General features: G+C 45.3%; 2 pseudogenes; one reads left to right on the top strand and one right to left on the bottom strand.

The window, feature by feature from the left end:
- The first annotated feature begins 8,560 nt into the window (after positions 1-8,560).
- On the top strand, positions 8,561-11,005 carry LOC119333920 (annotated as a pseudogene).
- A 138-nt stretch (positions 11,006-11,143) lies between these two features.
- Positions 11,144-16,610, bottom strand: LOC119331671 (annotated as a pseudogene).
- Positions 16,611-26,550: the final 9,940 nt, after the last annotated feature.

A 26,550-nucleotide genomic window follows, 5' to 3' on the forward strand; every position in this document is an offset into this window, starting at 1 on the left:
CCTATTCCAACTAGGATTCCCAAGGGGGATAGAGGGAGAGGGGTGGCCGGCCACCTCTCCTAGTCCTAATAGGACTAGGGGAAGGGGGGAGGCGCGCAGCCCCCTTGGGCTGCCCCTTTCTCCTTTCCACTAAGGCCCATGAAGGCCCATATGGCTCCCGGGGGGTTCCGGTAACCTCCCGGTAAGCCGGTAAAATCCCGATTTCACCTGGAACACTTCCGATGTCCAAACATAGGCTTCCAATATATCAATCTTTATGTCTCGACCATTTCGAGACTCCTCGTCATGTCCGTGATCAAATCCGGGACTCCGAACAACCTTCGGTACATCAAAATGCATAAACTCATAATATAACTGTCATCGTAACCTTAAGCGTGCGGACCCTACGGGTTCGAGAACAATGTAGACATGACCGAGACACGTCTCTGGTCAATAACCAATAGCGGGACCTGGATGCCCATATTGGCTCCTACATATTCTACGAAGATCTTTATCGGTCAGACCGCATAACAACATACGTTGTTCCCTTTATCATCGGTATGTTACTTGCCCGAGATTCGATCGTCGGTATCCAATACCTAGTTCAATCTCGTTACCGGCAAGTCTCTTTACTCGTTCCATAATACATCATCTCACAACTAACATATTAGTTGTAATGCTTGCAAGGCTTATGTGATGTGTATTACCGAGAGGGCCCAGAGATACCTCTCCGACAATCGGAGTGACAAATCCTAATCTCGAAATACGCCAACCCAACATCGACCATTGGAGACACCTGTAGTACTCCTTTATAATCACCCAGTTACGTTGTGACGTTTGGTAGTACCCAAAGTGTTTCTCCGGTAAACGGGAGTTGCATAATCTCATAGTCATAGGAACATGTATAAGTCATGAAGAAAGCAATAGCAACATACTAAACGATCGGGTGCTAAGCTAATGGAATGGGTCATGTCAATCAGATCATTCTGCTAATGATGTGACCTCGTTAATCAAATAACAACTCATTGTTCATGGTTAGGAAACATAACCATCTTTGATTAACGAGCTAGTCAAGTAGAGGCATACTAGTGACACTTTGTTTGTCTATGTATTCACACACATGTATTATGTTTCCGGTAAATACAATTCTAGCATGAATAATAAACATTTATCATGATTATAAGGAAATAAATAATAACTTTATTATTGCCTCTAGGGCATATTTCCTTCAGTCTCCCACTTGCACTAGAGTCAATAATCTAGATTACACTGTAATGATTCTAACACCCATGGAGCCTTGGTGCTGATCATGTTTTGCTCGTGGAAGAGGCTTAGTCAATGGGTCTGCAACATTCAGATCCGTATGTATCTTGCAAATCTCTATGTCTCCCACCTGGACTAGATCCCGGATGGAGTTGAAGCGTCTCTTGATGTCTTTGGTCCTTTTGTGAAATCTGGATTCCTTTGCCAAGGCAATTGCACCAGTATTGTCACAAAAGATTTTCATTGGACCCGATGCACTAGGTATGACACCTCGATCGGATATGAACTCCTTCATCCAGACTCCTTCATTTGCTGCTTCCGAAGCAGCTATGTATTCCGCTTCACATGTAGATCCCGCTACAACACTTTGTTTAGAACTGCACCAACTGACAGCTCCACCGTTTAATGTAAACACGTATCCGGTTTGCGATTTAGAATCGTCCGAATCAGTGTCAAAGCTTGCATCAACGTAACCTTTTACGGTGAGCTCTTTGTCACCTCCATATACGAGAAACATATCCTTAGTCCTTTTCAGGTATTTCAGGATGTTCTTGACCGCTGTCCAGTGATCCACTCCTGGATTACTTTGGTACCTCCCTGCTAAACTTATAGCAAGGCACACATCAGGTCTGGTACACAGCATTGCATACATGATAGAGCCTATGGCTGATGCATAGGGAACATCTTTCATATTCTTTCTATCTTCTGCAGTGGTCGGGCATTGAGTCTTACTCAATTTCACACCTTGTAATACAGGCAAGAATCCTTTCTTTGCTTGATCCATTTTGAATTTCTTCAAAATCTTGTCAAGGTATGTGCTTTGTGAAAGTCCAATTAAGCGTCTTGATCTATCTCTATAGATCTTAATGCCTAATATGTAAGCAGCTTCACCGAGGTCTTTCATTGAAAAACTTTTATTCAAGTATCCCTTTATGCTATCCAGAAATTCTATATCATTTCCAATCAGTAATATGTCATCCACATATAATATCAGAAATGCTACAGAGCTCCCACTCACTTTCTTGTAAATACAGGCTTCTCCGAAAGTCTGTATAAAACCAAATGCTTTGATCACACTATCAAAACGTTTATTCCAACTCAGAGAGGCTTGCACCAGTCCATAAATGGATCGCTGGAGCTTGCACACTTTGTTAGCTTCCTTTGGATCGACAAAACCTTCTGGTTGCATCATATACAACTCTTCTTCCAGAAATCCATTCAGGAATGCAGTTTTGACATCCATCTGCCAAATTTCATAATCATAAAATGCGGCAATTGCTAACATGATTCGGGCAGACTTAAGCATCGCTACGGGTGAGAAGGTCTCATCGTAGTCAATCCTTTGAACTTGCCGAAAACCTTTTGCGACAAGTCGAGCTTTGTAGACAGTAACATTACCATCAGCGTCAGTCTTCTTCTTGAAGATCCATTTATGCTCAATTGCTTTCCGATCATCGGGCAAGTCAACCAAAGTCCACACTTTGTTCTCATACATGGATCCCATCTCAGATTTCATGGCTTCAAGCCACTTTGCGGAATCTGGGCTCACCATCGCTTCTTCATAGTTCGTAGGTTCATCATGATCTAGTAGCATGACCTCTAGAACAGGATTACCGTACCACTCTGGTGCGGATCTTACTCTGGTTGATCTACGAGGTTCAGTAGTATCTTGATCTGAAGTTTCATGATCATTATCATTGGCTTCCTCACTAACTGGTGTAGGTGTCACTGAAACAGTTTTCTGTGATGAAATACTTTCCAGTAAGGGAGCAGGTACAGTTACCTCGTCAAGTTCTACTTTCCTCCCACTCACTTCTTTTGAGAGAAACTCCTTCTCTAGAAATGATCCATTCTTAGCAACGAATGTCTTGCCTTCGGATCTGTGATAGAAGGTGTACCCAACAGTTTCCTTTGGGTATCCTATGAAGACACATTTCTCCAATTTGGGTTCGAGCTTATCAGGTTGAAGCTTTTTCACATAAGCATCACAGCCCCAAACTTTAAGAAACGACAACTTTGGTTTCTTGCCAAACCACAGTTCATAAGGCGTCGTCTCAACGGATTTTGATGGTGCCCTATTTAACGTGAATGCGGCCGTCTCTAAAGCATATCCCCAAAATGATAGCGGTAAATCAGTAAGAGACATCATAGATCGCACCATATCTAGTAAAATACGATTACGACGTTCGGACACACCATTACGCTGTGGTGTTCCGGGTGGCGTGAGTTGCGAAACTATTCCACAGTTTTTCAAATGTACACCAAACTCGTAACTCAAATATTCTCCTCCACGATCAGATCGTAGAAACTTTATTTTCTTGTTACGATGATTTTCAACTTCATTCTGAAATTCTTTGAACTTTTCAAATGTTTCAGACTTATGTTTCATTAAGTAGATATACCCATATCTGCTTAAATCATCTGTGAAGGTGAGAAAATAACGATATCCGCCACGAGCCTCAATATTCATCGGGCCACATACATCGGTATGTATGATTTCCAACAAATCTGTTGCTCTCTCCATAGTACCGGAGAACGGTGTTTTAGTCATCTTGCCCATGAGGCACGGTTCGCAAGTACCAAGTGATTCATAATCAAGTGGTTCCAAAAGTCCATCAGCATGGAGTTTCTTCATGCGCTTTATACCGATATGACCTAAATGACAGTGCCACAAATAAGTTGCACTTTCATTATCAACTCTGCATCTTTTGGCTTCAACATTATGAATATGTGTATTACTACTATCGAGATTCAATAAGAATAGACCACTCTTCAAGGGTGCATGACCATAAAAGATATTACTCATATAAATAGAACAACCATTATTCTCTGATTTAAATGAATAACCGTCTCGCATTAAACAAGATCCAGATATAATGTTCATGCTTAACGCTGGCACCAAATAACAATTACTTAGGTCTAATATTAATCCCGAAGGTAGATGTAGAGGTAGCGTGCCGACTGCGATCACATCGACTTTGGAACCGTTTCCCACGCGCATCGTCACCTCGTCCTTAGCCAATCTTCGCTTAATCCGTAGCCCCTGTTTCGAGTTGCAAATATTAGCAACAGAACCAGTATCAAATACCCAGGTGCTACTGCGAGCATTGGTAAGGTACACATCAATAACATGTATATCACATATACCTTTGTTCACCTTGCCATCCTTCTTATCCGCCAAATACTTGGGGCAGTTCCGCTTCCAGTGACCAGTCTGCTTGCAGTAGAAGCACTCAGTTTCAGGCTTAGGTCCAGACTTGGGTTTCTTCTCTTGAGCAGCAACTTGCTTGCCGTTCTTCTTGAAGTTCCCCTTTTTCTTTCCTTTGCCCTTTTTCTTGAAACTAGTGGTCTTGTTAACCATCAACACTTGATGCTCCTTCTTGATTTCTACCTCCGCAGCTTTCAGCATTGCGAAGAGCTCGGGAATAGTCTTGTTCATCCCTTGCATATTATAGTTCATCACGAAGCTCTTGTAGCTTGGTGGCAGTGATTGGAGAATTCTGTCAATAACGCAATCATCCGGAAGATTAACTCCCAATTGAATCAAGTGATTATTATACCCAGACATTTTGAGTATATGCTCACTGACAGAACTGTTCTCTTCCATCTTGCAGCTATAGAACTTATTGGAGACTTCATATCTCTCAATTCGGGCATTTGCTTGAAATATTAACTTCAACTCCTGGAACATCTCATATGCTCCATGACGTTCAAAACGTCGTTGAAGTCCCGATTCTAAGCCGTAAAGCATGGCACACTGAACTATCGAGTAGTCATCAGCTTTGCTCTGCCAGACGTTCATAACATCTGGTGTTGCTCCAGCAGCAGGCCTGGCACCCAGCGGTGCTTCCAGGACGTAATTTTTCTGTGCAGCAATGAGGATAATCCTCAAGTTACGGACCCAGTCCGTGTAATTTCTACCATCATCTTTCAACTTTGCTTTCTCAAGGAACGCATTAAAATTCAACGGAACAACAGCACGAGCCATCTATCTACAATCAACATAAACAAGCAAGATACTATCAGGTACTAAGTTCATGATAAATTTAAGTTCAATTAATCATATTATTTAAGAACTCCCACTTAGATAGACATCCCTCTAATCCTCTAAGTGATTACGTGATCCAAATCAACTAAACCATGACCGATCATCACGTGAGATGGAGTAGTTTTCAATGGTGAACATCGTTATGTTGATCATATCTACTATATGATTCACGCTCGACCTTTCGGTCTCCGTGTTCCGAGGCCATATCTGCATATGCTAGGCTCGTCAAGTTTAACCTGAGTATTCTGCGTGTGCAAAACTGGCTTGCACCCATTGTAGATGGACGTAGAGCTTATCACACCCGATCATCACGTGGTGTCTGGGCACAACGAACTTTGGCAACGGTGCATACTCAGGGAGAACACTTCTTGATAATTTAGTGAGAGATCATCTTATAATGCTATCGTCAATCAAAGCAAGATAAGATGCATAAAAAGATAAACATCACATGCAATCAATATAAGTGATATGATATGGCCATCATCATCTTGTGCTTGTGATCTCCATCTCCGAAGCACCGTCATGATCACCATCGACACTGGCGCGACACCTTGATCTCCATCGTAGCATCGTTGTCGTCTCGCCAATCTTATGCTTCCACGACTATCACTACCGTTTAGTAATAAAGTAAAGCATTACATCGCGATTGCATTGCATACAATAAAGCGACAACCATATGGCTCCTGCCAGTTGCCGATAACTCGGTTACAAAACATGATCATCTCATACAATAAAATTCAGCATCATGCCTTGACCATATCACATCACAACATGCCCTGCAAAAACAAGTTAGACGTCCTCTACTTTGTTGTTGCATGTTTTATGTGGCTGCTACGGGCTTAAGTAAGAACCAATCTCACCTACGCATCAAAACCACAACGATAGTTTGTCAAATAGACTCCGTTTTAACCTTCGCAAGGACCGGGCGTAGCCATACTTGGTTCAACTAAAGTTGGAGAGACAGTCGCCCGCAAGCCATCTCTGTGCAAAGCACGTCGAGGGAACCGGTCTCGCGTAAGCGTACGCATAAGGTTGGTCCGGGTCGTCTCGTCCAACAATACCGCCGAACCAAAGTATGACATGCCGGTAGGCAGTATGACTTGTATCTTCCACAACTCACTTGTGTTCTACTCGTGCATATAACATCAACATAAATAACCTAGGCTCGGATGCCACTGTTGGGTTTCGTAGTAATTTCAAAAAATTTCCTACGCACACGCAAGATCATGTGATGCATAGCAACGAGGGGAGAGTATTGTCTACGTACCCAACGCAGACCGACTGCGGAAGCAATGACACGGCGTAGAGGAAGTAGTCGTACGTCTTCTCGATCCAACCGATCAAGCACCGAAACTACGGCACCTCCGAGTTCGAGCACACGTTCAGCTCGATGACGATCCCCGGACTCCGATCCAGCAAAGTGTCGGGGAAGAGTTCCGTCAGCACGACGGCGTGGTGACGATCTTGATGAACTACAGCAGCAGGGCTTCGCCTAAACTCCGCTACAGTATTATCGAGGAATATGGTGGCAGGGGGCACCGCACACGGCTAAGGAATAGATCACGTGGATCAACTTGTGTCAACTTGTGTGTCTTTGGGGTGCCTCTACCTCAGTATATAAAGGAGCCAAGGGGGGAGGGGGCGCCGGCCAAGAGAGAGAGGCGCAGGAGGAGTCCTACTCCTACCGGGAGTAGGACTCCCCCCCCCCCCAATCCTATTCCAACTAGGATTCCCAAGGGGGAAAGAGGGAGAGGGGTGGCCGGCCACCTCTCCTAGTCCTAATAGGACTAGGGGAAGGGGGGAGGCGCGCAGCCCCCTTGGGCTGCCCCTTTCTCCTTTCCACTAAGGCCCATGAAGGCCCATATGGCTACCGGGGGGTTCCGGTAACCTCCCGGTAACCCGGTAAAATCCCGATTTCACCCGGAACACTTCCGATGTCCAAACATAGGCTTCCAATATATCAATCTTTATGTCTCGACCATTTCGAGACTCCTCGTCATGTCCGTGATCACATCCGGGACTCCGAACAACCTTCGGTACATCAAAATGCATAAACTCATAATATAACTGTCATCGTAACCTTAAGCGTGCGGACCCTACGGGTTCGAGAACAATGTAGACATGACCGAGACACGTCTCTGGTCAATAACCAATAGCGGGACCTGGATGCCCATATTGGCTCCTACATATTCTACGAAGATCTTTATCGGTCAGACCGCATAACAACATACGTTGTTCCCTTTATCATCGGTATGTTACTTGCCCGAGATTCGATCGTCGGTATCCAATACCTAGTTCAATCTCGTTACCGGCAAGTCTCTTTACTCGTTCCGTAATACATCATCTCACAACTAACATATTAGTTGTAATGCTTGCAAGGCTTATGTGATGTGTATTACCGAGAGGGCCCAGAGATACCTCTCCGACAATCGGAGTGACAAATCCTAATCTCGAAATACGCCAACCCAACATCGACCATTGGAGACACCTGTAGTACTCCTTTATAATCACCCAGTTACGTTGTGACGTTTGGTAGTACCCAAAGTGTTTCTCCGGTAAACGGGAGTTGCATAATCTCATAGTCATAGGAACATGTATAAGTCAGACCACGACAGCGGACCACGACAGCGGAGTTCCAATCAGCCAGTACCGGTGGCAGACCTCCATCTTGATGTACGGGCAGAAGCGTACAGGAGTCGTCGGACGGGAGATTAAGAATGCGTCATGCGAGGTGGAGTGGGTGGCCACGCTTCCAGGCGAGGCGAATGACGGGCCCGTCTCGCGGTCGTGCTTGCCCTTCTTGCCTGTCACCCACTTCCAAAAGCCCATCGCGGCGGCTGGCGGGGAGCGAGGTGGGGTGCTGCCGCTAGGCTAGGGTTTGGTGTCGGACACGAAGGGAGCAATGACGGGGAGACGGGGTGAGGAAGTGGAAGTGGACTGGCCTGGCTGGCTGGCTGAGGGGTCCACGGCTTCACCACAAAAAAGGATGCACCCTGACGCGGCTGGCTGGCTGACCGGCGGGCCCATCCATTCATATGGATTTAATGGGATCGGTGGGAGGTAGTTGGATGGCTGACATGCGGGCCCTAGGCGAATGGTGAGACGGCGCGTGCGTGTCTACCGCAAAGCCCGACCAAAATTTATGCCCGAAATGGGTCAAGACGGATAATAATTTTTAGGAATAGTTTGGACCAGAACGGACAGACTCGGACGAATCAGGGTCCAGCATTGGAGTTGGCCTAACCCTAATCGATCAAATCCCTCCGGGCCAGTCATGCCGCCGCCGCCGCCGCCGGAGCGGTGGTCCATCCTGGCTCGAATCCCTAAAGTTGTGAAGGACAAGGAGGCGAAGCGCACCTTCCCGCCGGGCGCCGACGTCTCCGTCGCCTGCGACGAGCTCCCGCGCGCCTCAATCCTCACCGTGCCGCTCCGCATCTCCCCGCCGCCCTGCCTCCCCAGCTACCCCTACGTCGCCGCTGCGGACCCCTCCAGCCTGCTCCTCCTCTGCGCCACGGAGCCTGGCGGGGAGGTCACCTACCACCTCTGCCACGCGCGCACAGGTGAGGCCACCTGTTTCCGCGAGCACGACTGCCCCATGGGCTTCGACGACGCCAACGTCGGCCTAATGACGAGGGGCGACAGCTGCGTGGTCGCCGAGCTCCAGCCCTCCGGCGACGGCTCCGGCCGTGCCACGCTCCTCCGCTACACGGTGGGGCAGTACAAGTGGGCCGTGACGGAGCTCGCCTACTCGCCGCCGCTGCACCGGCAGTGGTTCTGCGAGGGGGTCATCTCCCATGGAGGGATGCTCTGGTGGGTGGAGCTCTCGTACGGCCTCCTCGCCTGTGACCCCTACTCCGACAAGCCGGAGCTGCTACACGTCCCGCTTCCGACGATCATCGACCCGCTTCCGGGAAAAGTGGCAAATTTGGCCAACAGGGCCTCCCACAGCTGCGTGAAGGCGAGCAGCGGAAGGCTGAGGTACGTGCAGATCCATGGCGATCCCGCCGCCCGGTGGTGAGCACGTGGGCGCTCACCGAGGCTGGTAAATGGAACCCCGAGCGCCGCGTGCCCTTGCCGGACATCTGGGCCGATGAGAGCTACCTCGACGCCATGCTGCCAGGGAGCATCCCCGCGCTTGCGCTTCTCGACCCCGCGGACCCGGACAAGCTCTACTTCTTCCTCGGCTCCTGCATCTTTGCCGTGGACCTGCGACGGAGGAAGGTTGTGGAATCCGGTGAATTCGATATGCCGGAGCCACCAAACCAGCTGATCGTGCGCTCTTCCCACTTAGTCCATGCATGGCAGTATGATCCTTCAAGCAGCCGTAAGCATATTTTTTTATCTTGTTGTTATTTGATTACTTTGCTTTGAATTATAATGCCACCTTGGTACCGCAGTTCACATCTTGCACAATGTTGAGAAAGGGATAAGAGCTATTTCGAAGATACTCTGCTTAAACAAATCGATTTCCTTAATATTAGTATATGGACGCACAATGGTGTACCTTTTCTGCTAATACATCTCTACGTCTACCTTCGCAAGGTCTTTTGGCCTGGTTATCACTTACCAGCACCAGCATTGGCAAAGCACATTCAAAATTGAAACTGAGTTCCTGAACCTGATGGCCTCCTGTGGTTTCCTGATAGTTTTAGCACGAAAGGCGCAAATTTCCAATACGTGTACCGTTAAGAAATAAGAAGTGTGATATTTGCATATTATGGCCGTACATATATAGAAACACTGTAGGTGTTCCACACATGTTCCTTTGTACCCTATCCTCGCACATTTTCCTGTATTTTCCGTTTCGTGTTGCTGCAGGTAATAGAACACTATTAGAGTGTCTTTTGCGCCTGCTGGAATTACGTAGATTCACAGCAGCCTTCCTAGTTTTTTTTCTTTAATGTTTGGCTGACACCTACTTCCTCCGTTCCAAATTACTTGACCCATATTTATCTAGACACGAATGTATATAGACATTAAACAAGTATAGATACATCCGTATTTAGACAAATTCAAGTCAACTAGTTTAGAACGGAGGGAGTACAAGTTCAATGATATGGGGAAGGGGGACTGCCAAATTGACCGATATACAGCCCTATCTGTGATTAGAAACACATTATGGCAGTATTGGAAGCATAGAGGTGTTCCATCTTTCACAGTGGTGCATATCAGGCATACAGGTCTAGACCACTTATCTTGCATGGGGAATTGCTATCTTTTTAGCTATAGTGTTTGTTTCCATAGAACATTGTTTGACAGACACTTACCTCTGTTGTAAGCATACAGTTTGCTCGCCCCGGCACACGTTTAACCGTTGTAATTTCTTTTCCTTCAAGGGTCTGACTCTGACTCTGTCCCGGCATGCTTGAGGCAGGAGAAGGAGAGTGCTGCTCGGGGCAGGTGACGCTACTTCACTCTTACATTCTTGTGCATAATGCATAACCTTAGCCTGTCCTTTTCAGAAGGCCTGATATAATTTTTATTCTTTTGATTCAGCTGGGCTGCTGCCATGCCTTTCAGACGTAAAACTGGTACGTACATAACATTATGATCCATGCTGCAGCCATATTCACCCGTTTCCGATGGTTGAGAGCTTATTTTCATTTTCTCTGGTTCATTTCAGGTAAATTGCAGAAGAAGTTTCGTTACAATTTAATCATGCGGCAGCAACACGGAATAATGATGAAAAAACCCACTTTGCAAGGAGGTTCATAGATATCGCCAAAAGGCAAAAGAGTAGGCCATAGACGTTGACTGTCAAGTTCAGCGCCAGATAACCTTGTGTTGTACAGAATGGTTATGTTTGCTTGTTAAGATTTTAGAGGAGGGTTCAAACTTCAGAAAAGGGACCAATTTTGCCAATTCTCACCCCTCCTGGTAAGATTTAAGAAAGTTTGTGCGCAATGTTCCAAACATCCTAGACAACAACAACGAACCAGAGCAAAATTACAAGTTCTAAAACGTACAGCAGAATGTAGTTGGAGTTGGAGTGGGGAGCCTTATTTTCCAGGCAGCCGTGTGCCTGCTGCAGGAGTTGTTACTAGCATCACTAACTACAGCTCACCTGGCCCAGCTCGGGTACGTGGGGAGGTTGTCCATCTAGGTGATCCCACCATCCATGGCTGGAAAATCAACGATGTACCAGGGCGAGGCTCGGGGAGTTTTATTGGGCACAGCACAGCTTTACTCCGGCACTGAAGTTCTTCCGTGGGGCTGCTTGTCGGTCCTCATCTCACCAGAGGGATGAGCAGGTACTCCGTGTAGAATAGCTGCGGAGCCATGTGAGGGGGGTGAATATCAGTCAACAGGGTGTGTCATTCCAGGATCCACAAGGCGCGGAAGGTGAACTGATTGAATATGTTTGGACAGTACAAGGAATTTTATTTTGAGAAGGATGCGGCAAAAGGTCGGGGAACTGGTGTTGATGTCAGCACTTACCCTCCAGATGAGCATGTAGAAGGATGTTATCGCAGCTTTGCTTGTCAAATCGATGGACCGTGCGCTGCTCCACAAGATGCTGGCGAGGATTGCATGGCCCATGACCTGCAAAAACCCATGCTCATAAACGGGACTACAAACAACCACTTATACAATAGCCTATAGAAGTTTAAGCCTTTTTAATTATATAATTGTTATTATGTTTTGGGCAAGCTTAAATGGATACAAAAGTTTAACTTACCTTGTAATGCTAAAACAGAACAAAGGTACAAGGCTCAGATCAATCTTGAATTTTAAAGAGGTTAAATTTCCATAATAAAGCCATATTAATTTCCATAACTACTTCTCAATCATAAGAGAAATAAAAGCCTTCTACAAATGACTGGAGATGTTAGCTCCATGGTGGTAATCAATTCAGAACAAAGCCTAATACTCAAATTGTTTGGTTGGCAAAAAATGGATAATTTAAATTTAATGATGGACATTGCAGTGGAAATCTATGAGATGTTGTGGCGTACAGTTAGAGATTTGCTCCACAAACTGGAAGAAGTTACCCCCATCAGTATCGCAACACCGTAGGCAACCTCAAGTAGACAACACAAGTCCAGAAAACCTGTGTGGGAGTTTAAATCAGCAACCACAACAGTAAGTTTCTTAGCAAAATAGCAATGTTTTTTATTTACTACTAACCTTGCTTTGACCTAATCTAACACTAAAAGATTGAATTCCAAAGATGCGGTCCCCTTCAATATCGGGTATATCCTGCAGGAAAAAAACAAAATTTCTCAAGGGAACATTGTTTGTATCAAAAGCAATCAACAAATGAGCACTGTGTTAGCAAACCATGAAAGGATATTTATGAGCATTCAATTAGCAAATCACTTTAGCTGCAGTAATGCAGTACAGAAACTAGATTTCGTTACCTTGAATAATGCTATTACAACTGAGAAGAATGTCATGAAAGCAGTTGCAAATATCAATGGCTTTGAGAAGACTGCCGGCCTTCTGAAAACAAATGTCTGAAAGAAAGACAAGGCAACACAGCATAAATCATATGTAGCAGTTACCATGTGATGTTCATAGAACAAGACACATCAAAATGAAATTACAGTTCCAAACAGAACATTATGTCTTACTATAAGTTGCTTCTGTTTTCAAATAGATCATCCGAAGAAGACTTACCTGAATGTGGAGAAAAAATGCCAGTTGAACAATCACCGCACGCACTGCTAATATGCAGAGTGCTGCAACAACAGCAAATCTCTTCCATCGAAAGTACGGCAGCTGTAGAATACAAAAATGGAAATGTTGGCTCTGTTTACTTAGGTAATAATGGGTATCAACAGATCACACCAAATACCATGGTATTCCAGATAATTATGCAGGGATATGAACTAATGGACGAAATGCTTTCACATCAAATATTTCCATATATCACTGTGATTTTTATCTGTCAATTTTGGGCTATGCCACATGCCAGCCCCCAAAACGTTTTGAGGCCCATTTATACCATCAGATTTGAGTGTTCTGCAGAGTGCAGAGCGAGCAAGGTGTTCTACTGTAACATGTTAGCCCATTAAAAGTGCAGATCAGGTATAGTCTCATAGGTGGGTTCCACGCATGTCAGTTATCCACATCTTTCAGGCCCATGTGAATGTAAAAAAAAAGGCTGGTATAAGCATTTCACTTAGATTATAGTAGCATTCAAAAGTAGATTATTATTACTATATTAGTCCTTCTAAAGCTTTGTATTACAGCAAAATACTCCCTCCATTCACTATTATCAGATGTTCTAGCTTTTTCTGATTCGGATGTATACAGACGCGTTGTAGTGTGTTTGTTCACTCATTTCAATCTGTATGTAGTCCATATTGAAATATCCAAAACATCTTATAATAGTGAACGGAGGGAGTAGGTAACAACACAATCGCAGAAAATATGAATATACGGGAACCTAAGTCATATGTGCTGAGTTGATGATCATAAAGACGTAAGCTCTTACATTGACTGAATAAGCAGTTCCAAGAACAAAGCTGATAAAAAGAGCCCAAAACAGAGGTGGTGATTCAACAACCCATCCAAGGCCAAAGCTCTGCAGTTCAAATAGCAACGCTCCTGTTAGTCTGACAGACTGACAGCAAAGAGCCTAAGTAAATCAACTATCAAATTATTCTTCCAAGATTATCGCAACTACAAATGAATGGAATAGATTTTATTCACCGCCGTGTAACTAGCAAATAGAAGCGGGAGAACTGCGACAATAATGTACACCCTCACTAGATTTAAGAGAAATGGAAGTGTTGTTAAGTGCAGGTGCTCAACCACGCATATCCATCAAAGTTCAGAAGTCCCTATGCAGGAACTTGTTTCTTACTGTGCTACTTAATTTCATTGTCTGGGAGTATCATTAGTTACAAAGAGCAATATACTCCCTCCGTTCCTAAATATTTATCTTTCTAAAGATTTCAACAAGTGACTACATACGGAGCAAAATGAGTGAATCTACACTCTAAAATATGTCTACATACATTTGTATGTGGTAGTCCATTTGAAATCTCTAGAAAGACAAATATTTAGGAACGGAGGGAGTAGAAGATAAATGCTTAAGTAATACATCGAAAGGAAATGTCAAAATAAGCTATAAGACTTCCAAATCTCTTTCCAGACAAATAAACATAGTTACCGTAGCAGTAATAAATGTCTAAAAAGACGTTACCATAGCAGCAAATACTGACACTATTGCAACCCCCATTGCAGGAGAGTATTCCCCAGATGCTAGTGGAAGAGTTGGCTTGTTAACCTGGCAAGTTAACAACATTAGGTTCCATAGAAGTTCGAAGCAGATATAATAGAAAGCAGTACTATAAAGTCACAACCAAAACATTTTAGACTGCAATGAATCTACAATACCTTGTCTATTTCAATGTCGAACAACTGATTCAATCCAACAATATAGATGTTCATAAAAAGAGCGGCCACCACTGCCTACATGGGAGCAAAAATGCATCATTTTTTATACAAGTCCATAACTGTAGAAGAAAAGTGCTGCTCAAAGTTGTACCTCCAGCAAACCAGTGAGGAACAAGGGAGAAATGTCAGATAAGCTCTCGACCGCTAGTAGGGAAACTGAGACTATGCTTAGTGCCTGCCTAAACAAGAATTTTTCTCTTAGATCCAGAGAGAGTAAAAGCATGCCACAGCCCAAGCATACTAGCTTCATTAAGAGATCTTATACGCTCTTGATTCATGTAAATGAAGCAACATCAACATGACTTAACTGTTCCTATTATGGTATGCGGCCGAGAAAACCTGTAGAACGCGTCCAGAGAAGATGATATTGGCTTCCAGATGCTTGCAGGATCGTGTGCTTCAGTTTCAGGTTGTAGTGATTGGCCAGCATTTGCAGAAGTATTTATCGATTGATGTGATATCCTATGGTTGGAATATTTCCAATCCAAGAATTTTTTACAACGATCAACAGTAGGGCCTTTGGACGCTTGGATGGACAAAGAAACTCGCCGTTCACCATTTCGTTGGATGGAACAGAATGATGGTAGAATATGATCTGGAAAATCAACATTTCAAAACTACGTCAAGCACTCAGGAAACAAAGATTGAAGAACTTCATCCATAATGCAAGGTATGTGACAATATGTGAACTCAGATATTGGAAAATATATTGTCTGCTTAGTCCTTTCACTACTGAATAGGATCAGCCAAGAAGATAATGATTTATTTATTTTTACATTTTGCCTACTCCATTTCCATAAGGTCAGTCCGTTATGTGCGCCGAAAGAAGACGGGAAGCGCCTGATAACACAGAAACGCTCACTAGACTTGTTGTAGTACAACTGTACAACTGCTTTTGATTACAGACCGCAATGAATTTTACACAAGCAAAAAACATCTGAGCATACAGTACTACTACAATAGCAGAGGAACTGTGCATGAAACTAATACGAACATATCAGGAATACATCAGCGCATACGTTCGTGTCTGACATAACCAAACACTGGCTCAACTGAAACCACAAACGCCCCAGCATCACCTTGGTACTACTTCACAGCCCTTGCACACAGCATGACAAATCATTCCAACAAAAACAGACAGGTTATCTACTAACCTTAGTAACAAGTTAAAAACATGTCACTTAAATCGCACCATAAATCTCTTCCCCATTCACAACCTATCCTCCTGGTACATGCTAAAAATTCACCAGGCAAAAAACATGCGTCCTCTCCATTCACCATGAAGAAAAGTACCAGGTGGCCAAAGAAACTGCTGTATTTCCCCCAAAAATACAGTATTAAGCTATTAACAAAAGTACCGAATGGTCAAACTATTTCAAGTCGTCTGCAGGTTCATTTACGCCTACCGGTACATCCATTTCGTCGGCCCTGATCCGCCGCGACACCGAGCTAGCGAGTACAAACACTTTGACACGACTTCTCCAGTCGATTACCAGTGACAAAACACTGACCCCTTTCGGCTTACTACTCCTATTCCGGAGAAGGGCGGCGTACTAGGAGAACACTCCTATCCCATCCCAACGAACCGCACTCCCCGGCATCGCTTTCGCTCCCGGAATCCGGTAAGGTCAGCTAGCACTTCCTCCCGCTTAACTACAACCATTCGTACAGCGCCAGCATCTAGTCAAAGCTGCTAACTGAAAGGCGCCAATCACACGGAGTACACCAACCACGCGGAGGGGCGGGGAGCGGGGAGACGAGGCACTCACCTCGCCGGCGGGCGGCGGCGCCGCCGGGCGCGGAGCGGAGCGAGGACGGCCGGAGGCGGAGCGAGTCCATCGCCGCGGCGGCGCGCGGGTGGGGAGTGGGCAGTGAGTCGGGGGACGGAGGGAGGGAGGGAGGGAGTGGTGGTGGAGAGCCCCAAACTCCAAAGAGTCGTGCGACGCAAAGTCCAAATTGTTGGACCGTTGAACCATTTCCCTTTTTCCGAGTGTATGTACTGTATATAATTGACCTTGACAGCGAGGTTAACACGTGGTGCGTCATGTGCCGCCTTGTCAGCAGTGACAGGTGTTTTGCAGAGAAGATTCGCGCAAAATCTAGCAGCCCGTTTGGCTTGGTGAATTAGCCGTGAGATTTAAAAACGTAAGCATCTACAGCCGGGCGTCTCAAATGATGTCAATTTATGGATAATTTTTAGACCATGAGAGTATCAACTACTTTCATACCGGATGGTGCAACCTGCAAATCCGGGTCCTCAAACGCCCACGGACGCGCCCGCGGGTATTGACTGGGCACTCCTCAAATCTGGTCGTCAACATCCGTGTATCTTATATCCGGTCCCTCAAATCTATACTAGCATGCAATGTAGATAAAAAGGACGTAGATCATCACACAAACATAGAATCGGGCAGAGAAATGCACATTTTGATCACCAAAAGATCACTGATGGATGTCCAAAAGATCTACAATTCACATAATTCACATAAACGATGGACAAATTTAAACTAGATTACTAAAAACATGGAATTGAAGACGGAGGCGGCGGAGATTCACCACTTCCTCATCGGCCCTTTGGCCTTTCGGTCGCCCGCGTAGCTGTAGGCGTCGGCGGCTGGTGGCTGATCGTCTGAGGAGGAGTTGTGGTCGTCATCGTCATCGGAGGTGTCGGAGAGGATGACAAACCCTTTTAGCCGTTGGACCTCCCTGTCCTGGTGCCACTTGAGCTTCGCGAGCTGAGCCGCCTCCTCCGCTGCCTCCGCCGCCTCACGCTCGGACTGCTCAATGGCAAACTGGAGCGCCTTGGCGTTCTTCCGTCGGAGCCGCCGCGCGTCCGTCTCCACGTTCGTAAGCGACCGGTGGTAGACCCATTCAAGGAGCCGCGCGTCCTTGTCAGGCTCCGCCTCCATCCCGCGGCGACGGCGCACGGAATGCTCCGCCTCCCTCCTCTTCCTTTGCCGCTGCCGTTCGCGGCGGGTGGCGCGCGCCTCTGATTCTGGGCCGGCGGGGCGAGCACAAGCACCCACCGCTGCCCACATGGGAGAGCAGCAGCCAACGGGGCAGGGGACGGCGTAGGGGAGGCGCAGATTACGCAGGATGCATGTCGGAGCTGCACACGGGCCGGCAGGGGCCAGCGCTGGCGTCCAATGTGCGCCGGCGGGGAAGGTGCGTCTGCGGCGATGCTGCAAATCCAGAGCTGCCCCTGGTCTCCACCTTGGACCGCTCCAAAGCGATGCAGAGGGCAAGCTCATAGTCTGGATCCAGGTCAGAGTCGGAGCGGCTGCAGGAGCTCGACATTGCGCCGGATTCAATCGGAAACGGTGCGGGAAGAGGAGAGGACGTAGCGAGAGAGGAGAGTGAGTGAGCTAGGGTTTCGGAGCGACGAGACGGATGGGCTTTTTTGTGTGATAGCCGTGGGGTCGGTGGTGGGCCAAGCTTGTCAAGCGGACGCGCCCGGGCGTGCCCGGGCCAACCCATATCCGCCTCATATTTGTTGGGGAACGTTGCATGGAAACCAAAAAAAATTCTACACACACACAAGATCTATCCATGGAGATGCATAGCTACAAGAGGGGGAGAGCATCTACATACCCTTGTAGATCGCTAAGCAGAAGCGTTTATCAACGCGGTTGATTTAGTCGTAAACCTTCCCGATCCGTCCCGATCAAGTACCGAACGTACATAACCTCTGTATTCGGCACACGTTCAGCTCAATGACGTCCTCGCTTTCTCCATCCAGCAAGAGAGGCGAAGTAGTAGATGAGTTTCAGTAGCACGACGGCATGGTGACGGTGGTGGTGGAACTATCCGCAGGGCTTCGCCAAGTACAATGGACGTGGACGGAGGAGGAACTAGAACTAGAGGGAGAGGGGTGTCGCGCATGGCTAGGGGATCGTGGTGTGTGTTGCCCCCTCCTCTGCTTACATATATATAGATGGGGGGAGGAAAGGCAGCCCTAGGGCGCCGGCACGAGCCCTGGGATCCTGCCCTAGGCGCCTCCCCCCTTTCCTTATTTAGGGGTGGAGGAGATGGCAGGGGAGGGGCCGGCAGCCGCCCTGAGCCCCCCTTTCCTTCCTAGCGCGTGGGCAGGGGAGGTGGAGCACGCCTAGCCCCGGGCGGTTGTGCCTCCCTCCTTTGGCCCTTGAGGCCCACCAAGTCCCGGTGGCCTCCCGGAACCCCTTCCGACACTTCGATAAAACTTCGGTGCATTCTGAAACCTTTTCGGAGACCAAATAGTATTGCCCTATATATCGATCTTTACCTGCGGACCATTCCGGAGCTCCTCGTCATGTTCGTGATCACATTTGGGACTCCGAACAACATTCGGTCACCAATTCACATAACTCATATAATATTATATCGTCAACGAACATTAAGCGCGCGAACCCTATGGGTTCGAGAATGATGTAGACATGATCGAGATGCTTCTCTAGTCAATAACCAATAGCGGGACCTAGATGCCCATATTGGTTCCTACATATTCTACGAAGATCTTTATCAGTCGAACCTTTATGACAATATGCGTAGTTCCCTCTGTCTGTCTGTATGTTACTTCCCGAGATTCGATCGTTGGTATCTCCATACCTAGTTCAATCTCATTACTAGAAAGTCTCTTTACTCGTTCCGTAATACACCATCTTGTAACTAACTCCTTAGTCACTTTGCTTCCAAGCTTCTTGTGATGTTGTATTACCGAGAGGGCCCAGGATACCTCTCCCTCATACGGAATGACAAATCCCAATCTCGATTCACGCCAACTCAACAGACACCTTCGGAGATACCTGTAGAGCATCTTTATGATCACCAAGTTACATTGTGACGTTTGATAGCACATAAGTGTTAGGGAGCATAGCATGCAATTTCAAAAAAATTCCTATGATCATGCAAGATCTATCTAGGAGATGCATAGCAACGAGAGGGGGAGAGTGTGTACACGTACCCTCGTAGACCAAAAGTGGAAGCGTTAGCTTAACGTGGTTGATGTAGTCGAACGTCTTCTCGATTCAACCGATCAAGCACCGAATGTACGGCACCTCTGAGTTTTGCACACGTTCAGCTCAATGACGTCCCTCGAACTCTTGATCCAGCAAAGTGTCGAGGGAGAGTTTCGTCAGCACGACGGCATGGTGACGGTGATGGTGAAGTGATCCGCGTAGAGCTTTACCTAAGCACTACGACAATATGACCGGAGGAGTAAACGGTGGAGGGGGCGCCACACACTACTCGGAACTATAGATGTGTGTTAGAGGCGCCCCCACCCCCGTATATAAAGGAGGGAGAGGGGAGGACGCCGGCCTAGGCACGCCCCAAGTGGGAGGAGTTCCACTTGGGCTCCTAGTCCAATTCACCCCCTATTTCCTTTTACCAGAAGGGGAAAGGGGGAAGGAGAGAGAGGAGGAGAAGGGAAGGGGGGCGCCACCCCCTCCCCTTGTCCAATTCAGACTCCTCCCTTGGTCGGAGGAGGGGGGCGCCCCCCTTGTGGGCTGGTTTGCCTCCCTCCTATGGCCCATATCTTCCCCCGGGGGATTCTGGTAACCCCCCCGGTACTCCGATATGTACCCGATACATTCCGAAACACTTTCGATGTCCAAATATTGTCGTCCAATATGTCAATCTTTACCTCTCGACCATTTCGAGACTCATCCTCATGTTCGTGATCTAATCTGGGACTCCGAACAATCTTTGGTCACCAAAACACATAACTCATAATACAAATTGTCATCGAACGTTAAGCGTGCGGATCCTACGGGTTCGAGATCTATGTAGACATGACCATGACACCTCTCCGGTCAATAACCAATAGCGGAACCTGGATGCTCATATTGGTTCCCACATATTCTACGAAGATCTTTATCGGTCAAACCATAATGAAAGCATACACAATTCCCTTTGTCATCGGTATGTTACTTGCCCGAGATTCGATTGTCGGTATCTTCATACCTAGTTCAATCTCGTTACTGGCAAGTCTCTTTACTTGTTTCGTAATGCATCATCCCGCAACTAACTCATTAGTCACATTTCTTGCAAGTGTTATCATGATGTGCATTACCGAGAGGGCCAGAGATACCTCTCCGATACTCGGAGTGACAAATCCTAATGTCGATCTATGCCAACCCAACAAACACCTTCGGAGATACCTGTAGAGCATCTTTATAATCACCCAGTTACGTTGTGACGTTTGATAGCACACAAGGTATTCCTCCTGTATCCGGGAGTTGCATAATCTCATAGTCAAAGGAATATGTATAAGTCATGAAAAAAGCAATAGCAATAAAACTTAATGATCATTATGCTAAGCTAACAGACGGGTCTTGTCCATCACATCATTCCCCTAATGATGTGATCCCGTTCATCAAATGACAACACATGTCTATGGTTAGGAAACTTAACCATCTTTGATTAACGAGCTAGTCAAGTAGAGGCATACTGGGGACACTGTGTTTTGTCTATGTATTCACACATGTATCAAGTTTCCGGTTAATACAATTCTAGCATGAATAATAAACATTTATCATGATATAAGGAAATATAAATAACAACTTTATTATTGCCTCTAGGGCATATTTCCTTCAATAAGGTATTCCTCCGGTATCTGGGAGTTGCATGATCTCATGGTCGAAGGAATATGTATTTGACATTAAGAAAGTAGTAGCAATAAACTGAATGATCATATGCTATGCTAACGGATGGGTCTTGTCCATCACATCATTCTCCTAATGATGTGATCCCATTATCAAGTGACAACACATGTCTATGGCTAGGAAACCTTAACCGTCTTTTGATCAACGAGCTGGTCTAGCAGAGGCTCACTAGGGACACGGGATTTTTTTATGTATCCACACATGTGTTTAAGTTTCCGGTCAATACAATTCTAGCATGAATAATAACCTTTATCATGAATAAGGAAATATAATAGTAACCACTTTATTATTGCCTCTAGGGCATATTTCCAACAATATTTGGGCTGGATATGAGGGGTTTTGGTCAGCCCGAGTGTTTGAGGCATGTCTGAAGCGTCCGTCTGGGTGAAAAAAATGTGACTAGTCAGTGACCGAGCGGCAGCCCGGGCGTTTGAGGCCGATTTGGGGCGCCCGACTGTAGATGCTCTAACAGGGTGATCATAAGGGCAACTTTCAGGTGCATCAAAAATGTATTTCAAGGGACTTCGTAGCTCAACACTGAGGTTTTCTCCTCCAACGATGGAGAGATATTCTTAGGACCCTCTCAGTATTATGATATTCATCATCGTTTGGCCATACACAACGTGACTATTGGGGAACACAGTATTTCAAAAAATACTCCTATGATCACGCAAGATCTATCTAGGAGATGCATAGCAACGAGAGGGGAGAGTGTGTCTACGTACCGAAAGCGGAAGCGTTTAGTAACGCGGTTGATGTAGTCGAACGTCTTCACGATCCAACCGATCCTAGCACCGAACGTATGGCACCTCCGTGTTCAACACACGTTCAGCATGATGACATCCCTCGAGCTCTTGATCCAGTTGAGGACGAGGGAGAGTTTCGTCAGCACGATGGCGTGGCGACAGTGATGATGAAGTTACCGGCGCAGGGCTTCGCCTAAGCACTACGATGATATGACCGATGTGGTAAACTATGGAGGGGGCACTGCGCATGGCTAAGAGATGTCTGGTGTGCCTTTGGGGTGCCCCCGCCTCCGTATATAAAGGGGAACGAGGAGTCCGCCCCCTAGGTGCGCGCCAAGTGTGGGGAGTCCTACTAGGACTCCCTAGTCCTAGTAGGATTCCCCTTCTCCTTTTTTCCCTTTTCCGGAGTAGCAAAAGGGGAAAAGAGAGAAGGAGTAGGAGAGGGAAAGGTGGCGGTGCGTGCCACCTCCTAGCCAGCCCTCTCTCTTCTCCACTAAGGCCCATGATGGGCCATTAACTTCCCGGGGGGGGGGGTTCCGGTAACCCCCGGTACTCCGAAACTTCCCGAAACCATTCCGATGTCTGAATGTAACCTTCCAATATATGAATCTTTACCTCTCGACCATTTCGAGACTCCTCGTCATGTCCGTGATCTCATCCGGGACTCCGAACAAACTTCGGTCATCAAAACACATAACTCATAATACAAATAGTCATCAAACGTTAAGCGTGCGGACCCTACGGGTTCGAGAACTATGTAGACATGACCGAGACACTCCTCGCCCTTTGTCATCGGTATGTTACTTGCCCGAGATTCGATCGTCGGTATCTTCATACCTAGTTTAATCTCGTTACCGGCAAGTATCTTTACTCGTTTTGTAATGCATCATCCCGTAACTAACTCATTAGTCACATTGCTTGCAAGGCTTATAGTGATGTGCATTACCGAGAGGGCCCAGAGATACCTCTCCGATACACGGAGTGACAAATCCTAATCTCGATCTATGCCAACTCAACAAACACCATCGGAGACACCTGTAGAGCATCTTTATAATCACCCAGTTACGTTGTGACGTTTGATAGCACACAAGGTGTTCCTCCGGTATTCGGGAGTTGCATAATCTCATAGTTAGAGGAATGTGTATAAGTCATGAAGAAAACAAATAGCAATAAAACTTAACGATCAATATGCTAAGCTAACGGATGGGTCTTTTCCATCACATCATTCTCCTAATGATGTGATCCCGCTCATCAAATGACAACACATGTCTATGGTCAGGAAACTTAACCATCTTTGATTAACGAGCTAGTCAAGTAGAGGCATACTAGGGACACTTTGTTGTGTCTATGTATCCACACATGTATCAAGTTTCCGTTTAATACAATTCTAGCATGAATAATAAACATTTATCATGATATAAGGGAATATAAATAACAAATTTATTATTGCCACTAAGGCGAATTTCCTTCAGTCTCCCACTTGCACTAGAGTCAATAATCTAGTTCACATCGTCATGTGATCTAACACCAATAGTTCACATCTTTATGTGATTAGTTCACATCGCCATGTGACTAATACCCAAAAGGTTTTACTAGAGTCAATAATCTAGTTCACATTGCTATGTGATTAACACCCAAAGAGTACTAAGGTGTGATCATGTTTTGCTTGTGAGAGAAGCTTAGTCAATGGGTCTGTCACATTCAGAGCCGTATGTATTTTGCAAAAAAATTATGTCTACAATGCTATGCATGGAGCTACTCTAGCTAATTTCTCCCACTTTCAATATGTATCCAGATTGAGACTCAGAGTCATCCGGATCGGTGTAAAAGCTTGCATCAACGTAACTCTTTATGATGAACTCTTTATCATGTCCATAACCGAGAAATATCTCCTTGGTCTTCTAAGGATAATTTTGACTGATGTCCAGTGATCCACTCCTGGATCAATATCGCACCCCATGCCAAACTCATGGCAAGGTACACAATAGGTTTGGTACACATCATAGCATACTTTATAGAACCTATGGCAGAGGCATAGGGAATGACTTTCATTCTCTTTCTATTTTCTGCCATGGTCGTGTTTTGAGTCTTATTCAACTTTACACCTTGCAATACATGCAAGAACTCCTTCTTTGACTGTTCCATTTTGAACTACTTCAAAATCTTGTCAAGGTATGTACTCACTGAAAAATCTTATCAAGCGTCTTGATCTATCTCTATAGATCTTGATGCCCAATATGTAAGCAGCTTCACCTAGGTCTTTCTTTGAAAAACTCCTTTCAAACACTCCTTTATGCTTTCCAAAAAATTCTACATCATTTCCGATCAACAATACGTCATTCACATATACTTATCAGAAAGGTTGTAGTGCTCCCACTCACTTTCTTGTAAATACAGGCTTCACCGCAAGTCTGTATAAAACTATATGCTTTGATCAACTCATTAAAGTGTATATCCCAACTCCGAGATGCTTGCACTAGTCCATAGATGGATCGCTGGAGCTTGCACATTTTGTTAGCACCTTTAGGATTGACAAAACCTTCTAGTTGTATCATATACAACTCTTGTTTAATAAATCCATTAAGGAATGCAATTTTGACATCCATTTGTCAGATTGCATAAAATGTGACAATTGCTAACATGATTTGGACAGACTTTAAGCATCGATACGAGCGAGAAAATCTCATCATAGTCAACACCTTGAACTTGTCAAAAACCCTTTTCGACAAGTCGAGCTTTGTAGATAGTAACACTACTATCAGCGTCCGCCTTTCTCTTGAAGATCCATTTATTCTCAATAGCTTGCCGATCATCGGGCAAGTCCACCAAAGTCCACACTTTGTCCTCATACATGGATTCTATCTCAGATTTCATGGCCTCAAGCCATCTGTCGGAATCTGGGCTCATCATCGCTTCCTCATAGTTCGTAGGTTCATCATGGTCTAGTAACATGACTTCCAGAACAGGATTACCGTACCACTCTGGTGCGGATCATACTCTGATTGACCTACAAGGTTCAGTAGTAAATTGATCTGAAATTTCATGATCATGATCATTAGATTCCTCACTAATTAGTGTAGGAATCACTCAAACTGATTTCTGTGATGAACTACTTTCTAATTCGGGAGAAGGTACAATTACCTCATCAAGTTCTACTTTCCTCCCACTCACTTCTTTTGAGAGAAAATCCTTCTCTAGAAAGGATCCATTCTTAGCAACGAATATCTTGCCTTCGGATCTGTGATAGAAGGTGTACCCAACAGTCTCCTTTGGGTATCCTATGAAGACATATTTCTCCGATTTGGGTTCGAGCTTATCAGGTTGAAGCTTTTTCACATAAGCATCGCAACCCCAAACTTTAAGAAATGACAGCTTAGGTTTATTGCTAAACCACAGTTCATATGGTGTCGTCTCAACGGATTTAGATGGTGCCCTATTTAACATGAATGCAGTCGTATCTAATACATAACCCCAAAACGATGTGGTAAATCGGTAAGATACATCATAAATAGCACCATATCTAATAAAGTACGGCTATGACATTCGGACACACCATTACGCTATGGTGTTCCAGGTGGCGTGAGTTGTGAAACTATCCCACAGTTTTAAATGAAGGCCAAACTCGTAGCTCAAATATTCGCCTTCGTGATCAGATCATAGAAACTTTATTTTCTTGTTACGATGATTCTCAACTTCACTTTGAAATTCTTTGAACTTTTCAAATGTTTCAGACTTGTGTTTCATTAAGTAGGTATACCCATATCTGCTCAAATCATCTATGAAGGTCAGAAAATAACGATACCCGCTGCGAGCCTCAACACTCATCGGACCACATACATCGGTATGTATTATTTCCAATAAGTCAGTGGCTCGCTCCATTGTTCTGGAGAACGGAGTCTTAGTCATCTTGCCCATGAGGCATGGTTCACAAGCATCAAATGATTCATAATCAAGTGATTCCAAAAGTCCATCCGCATGGAGTTTCTTCATGCGCTTTACACCAATATGACCTAAACGGCAGTGCCACAAATAAGTTGCACTGTCATTATTAACTTTGTATCTTTTGGCTTTAATATTATGAATATGTGTATCACTACGATCGAGATTCAATAAACCATTTATATTGGGTGTATGACCATAGAAGGTATTATTCATGTAAACAGAACAACTCTGACTTAAATGAATAACCGTATTGCAATAAACATGATCCAATCATATTCATGCTCAACGCAAACACCAAATAATATTTATTTAGGTTCAACACTAACCCCGAAGGTAGAGGGAGTATGTGATGGTGATCTTATCAACCTTGGAATCTCTTCCAACACACATCGTCACTTTGCCCTCAACTAGTCTCTATTCATTTTGTAACTCCTGTTTCGAGTTACTAATCTTAGCAACTAAACCGGTATCAAATACCCTGGGGTTACTATGAACACTAGTAAAGTACACATCAATAACATGT

This window comes from Triticum dicoccoides, chromosome 7A, assembly GCF_002162155.2.
Source record: "Triticum dicoccoides isolate Atlit2015 ecotype Zavitan chromosome 7A, WEW_v2.0, whole genome shotgun sequence".
Taxonomy (NCBI): domain Eukaryota; kingdom Viridiplantae; phylum Streptophyta; class Magnoliopsida; order Poales; family Poaceae; genus Triticum; species Triticum dicoccoides.